Below are 4,552 nucleotides of genomic sequence, written 5' to 3'. Positions count from 1 at the left end.
TTTGTGAGCAAACAACTTATGGGAACAATAATCAACTAGCATAGGAAGGCAAAACAAGCATAACTTCAAAACTTTAAGCACATAGAGAGGAAACTTGATATTATTGCAATTCCTACAAGCATATATTCCTCCCTCATAATAATTTTCAGTAGCATCATGAATTAATTCAACAATATAACCAGAACCTAAAGCATTCTTTTCATGATCTACAAGCATAGAAATTTTATTACTCTCCACATAAGCAAAATTCTTCTCTTTCGGAATAGTGGGAGTATCATAAGAGAATTGAATACTATAAATTGTTTCCATATTAAAAGAGTAATGTTCAGAAAACAGGTAATCATAATCATGACAAGTTTTATAAATATAATCATCACTACTTTTTATAGCATAAGTTTCATCACAATAATCATCATATGTAGCAACTTTGTTCTCATCATAATCGATTGAAACCTCTTCCAAGATAGTGGACTCATCACTAAATAAAGTCATGACCTCTCCAAATCCACTTTCATAAATATTATAAGATTCAACATCCTCCAAAATAGTGGGATCATTAATTCCTAAAGTTGGCACTCTTCCAAACCCACTTTCATCAATATAATCATCATAGGTAGAAGGCATGCTATCATCATAACAACTTTGCATATCAAAACTTGGGAGACTAAAAATATCATCTTCATTAAACATAGCATCCCCAAGCTTGGGCCTTTTCATATCATAAGCATAATCACTCTCATCATTAATAGTATGGATAGCACCAATAGTATAGAAATTATCATCATCACAATGAGTAGTAGGAGCAACATCATTTGGGAGGGATACCTTTTTACCTTTGCTTTTCCGTATTTTTCTTTTTCTTCTTCACATCATGTGTGGGTTCAATCCTCTTTGTGGAGCTCCTTATTCATGATATTGGTTTAATAATAGGCTCCTCCTCGTTACCTGATTCATCATAAGAAATAATAGGAGGATATTGGGAAGTCTCTTCCCTTTCATTAGTATTCTCTTCATCTTCTATTTGTTTTCTTGTCTTTATGTAATTGGCAATATAAGGGTTTTCAATGCAATTCACCGCACAATACATATAAATTTCCTCTAGATCAAAATCAAGAAATTTATCGAGATTAAATTTTGGAATACCCTCAGTTATATGTTTCATTTATTCATAACCCAAAAGAAGACTAAGCTCTTTATGATGCTCAAGGGTAATCAAGTTATCACAATTTTTGGACACGACTTGATCATGAAACAAATAGCATTGGAGCTTTAAATTACCATGTTCATTGCAAAGTTCACAAGGATGGCGATAAATATTGAATCTTTCAGCACAAACATCTAGCCTTTCTTGCAACAATTTAGTTTCTAAATGCTTATGCCTCTTGCAATATCTATCTTCCCTATTTGGTGTGTACTTGCAAACCCAATGCACTCCATAAAAATTCACATGTTTATAGGAGACATTTTCATCATAACTAGTGCAATCATCGTTAGTACTATGAATATTCAAGGAGTTCATACTAACAACATTGCAATCATGCTCATCATTCAAAGATTTAGTGCCAAACATTTTAATGCATTCTTCTTCTAACACTTTGGCACAATTTTCCTTTCCATCATACTCACGAAAGATATTAAAAGATGAAGCGTATGAGACAAAGTCAATTCCATTTTTTGTAGTTTTATTTTATAAAATAAACTAGTGATAAAACAAGAAACTAAAAGATTCGATTGCAAGATCTAAAGATATACCTTCAAGCACTCACCTCCCCGGCAACGGCGCCAGAAAAGAGCTTGATGTCTACTACTCAACCTTCTTCTTGTAGACGTTGTTGGGCCTCCAAGTGTAGAGGTTTGTAGGACAGTAGCAAATTTCCCTCAAGTGGATGACCTAAGGTTTATCAATCCGTGGGAGGCATAGGGTGAAGATGGTCTCTCTCAAACAACCCTGCAACCAAATAACAAAGAGTCTCTTGTGTCCCCAACACACCCAATACAATGGTAAATTGTATAGGTGCACTAGTTCGGCGAAGAGCTGGTGATACAAGTGTAGTATGGATGATAGATATGAGTATTTGTAATCTGAAAATATAAAAACAGCAAGGTAACTAATGGTAAAATTGAGCGTAAATGGTATTGCAATGCTAGGAAACAAGGCCTAAGGTTTATACTTTCACTAGTGCAAGTTCTCTCAACAATAATAACATAATTGGATCATATAACTATCCCTCAACATGCAACAAAGAGTCACTCCAAAGTCACTAATAGCGGAAAACAAACGAAGAGATTATGATAGGGTACGAAACCACCTCAAAGTTATTCGTTCGGATCGATCTATTCAAGAGTTCGTACTAGAATAACACCTTAAGACACATATCAACCAAAACCCTAATGTCACCTAGATACTCCAATGTCACCTCAAGTATCCATGGGTATGATTATACGATATGCATCACACAATCTCAGATTCATCTATTCAACAAACACAAAGTACTTCAAAGAGTGCCCCAAAGTTTCTACCGGAGAGTCAAGACGAAAACGTGTGCCAACCCCTATGCATAGGTTCATGGGCGGAACCCGCAAGTTGATCACCAAAACATACATCAAGTGGATCACGTGAAATCCCATTGTCACCACAGATAAGCACGGCAAGACATACATCAAGTGTTCTCAAATCATTAAAGACTCAATCCGATAAGATAACTTCAAAGGGAAAACTCAATCCATTACAAGAGAGTAGAGGGGGAGAAACATCATAAGATCCAACTATAATAGCAAAGCTCGCGATACATCAAGATCGTGCCAAATCAAGAACACGAGAGAGAGAGAGAGAGATCAAACACATAGCTACTGGTACATACCCTCAGCCCCGAGGGTGAACTACTCCATCCTCGTCATGGAGAGCGCCGGGATGATGAAGATGGCCACCGGTGAGGGATCCCCCCCTCCGGCAGGGTGCCGGAACAGGGTCCCGATTGGTTTTTGGTGGCTACAGAGGCTTGCGGCGGCGGAACTCCCGATCTCTTCTGTTCCCCGATGGTTTTAGGGTATATTGGTATATATAGGAGGAAGAAATACGTCAGGGGAGCCACGAGGGGCCCACGAGGGTGGAGGGCGCGCCCAGGGGGTGGGCGCGCCACCTGCCTCGTGCCTTCCTCGTTGATCCCCTGACTTGCACTCCAAGTCTCCTGGATTGCTTTCTTTCCAAAAATAACTTTTCCGAAGGTTTCATTCCGTTTGGACTCCGTTTGATATTCCTTTTCTGCGAAACACTGAAACAAGGGAAAAAATAGAAACTGGCACTGGGCTCTGGGTCAATAGGTTAGTCTCAAAAATAATATAAAAGTGTATAGTAAAGCCCATTAAACATCCGAGATGGATAATATAATAGCATGAATACTTCATAAATTATAGATACGTTGGAGACGTATCACAGTCACCTGTGCAAACTGGGAACACTGGCTGCCTATTTGGTTATTTTGCCGTCTGCTGGCGGACAGCAAAGTGACCAGCTATGCCGTCTGCCAGCAGACGGCAATCATTCAAACCTCTTTGCTGTCTGCTGGCGGACAGCATATCTGGACACGTGGCAGCTTCCCAGTGCTGCCTAGCTGGGCTCTTTGCCGTCCGCTGGCAGACGGCAAAGAGCTTCGTTAACCCCCTAACGGCTCTCATGCCACCGCACTGCCGTCAGCTGTCTTTGTCGTCTGCTGGCCTCGGAAGGCGGACGGCATAATCCTTTGCCGTCCATTTCTAAGAAGCGGACGGCAAAGAAGGCCTTTGCTGGCAGGCGTTCATCCGGACAGTTTGTCGTCCGCTAGCGGACGGCAAAGAGGTTTGCCGTCCGTGATCTATGCCTTTGCCATCCGCCATGGCGGACGGCAAAGAAGCTGATTCCAGGGTAAAAGACCTCATATAGCAGAAGATGGGCATCGGAGGCCTGCCAGGGGGCCCACGAGGCAGGGGCGCACCCAGGGGGTAGGGCGCACCCCCACCCTCGTGGCCAGGGTGTGGGGCCCCTCTGGTTAATTCTTTCTCCAGTATTTTTTATTAATTCCAAAAGCTGCCTCCGTGAAGTTTCAGGACTTTTGGAACTGTGCAGAATAGGTCTCTAATATTTGCTCATTTTCCAGCCCAAAACTCCAGCTGCCGGCATTCTCCCTCTTCATGTAAACCTTGTAAAATGAGAGAGAATAGGCATAGGTATTGTGACATAACGTGTAATAACAGCCCATAATGCAATAAATATCGATATAAAAGCATGATGCAAAATGGACGTATCAAATACCTAGTTCAATCTAGTTACCGACAAGTCTCTTTACTTGTTCCGTAATGCACCATCCCGTAACTAACTCATTAGCCACATTGCTTGCAAGGCTTATAGTGACGTGCATTACCGAGAGGGCACCGAGATACCTCTCCGATACACGGAGTGACAAATCCTAATCTTAATCTATGCCAACCCAACAAACACCATCGGAGACACCTGTAGAGCATCTTTATCATCACCCAGTTGTGTTGTGACGTTTGATAGCACACTAAGTGTTCCTTC

The sequence above is a fragment of the Aegilops tauschii genome, chromosome 2 (assembly GCF_002575655.3).
Source record: "Aegilops tauschii subsp. strangulata cultivar AL8/78 chromosome 2, Aet v6.0, whole genome shotgun sequence".
NCBI lineage: Eukaryota > Viridiplantae > Streptophyta > Magnoliopsida > Poales > Poaceae > Aegilops > Aegilops tauschii.
This window is presented reverse-complemented; position numbering follows the sequence as displayed.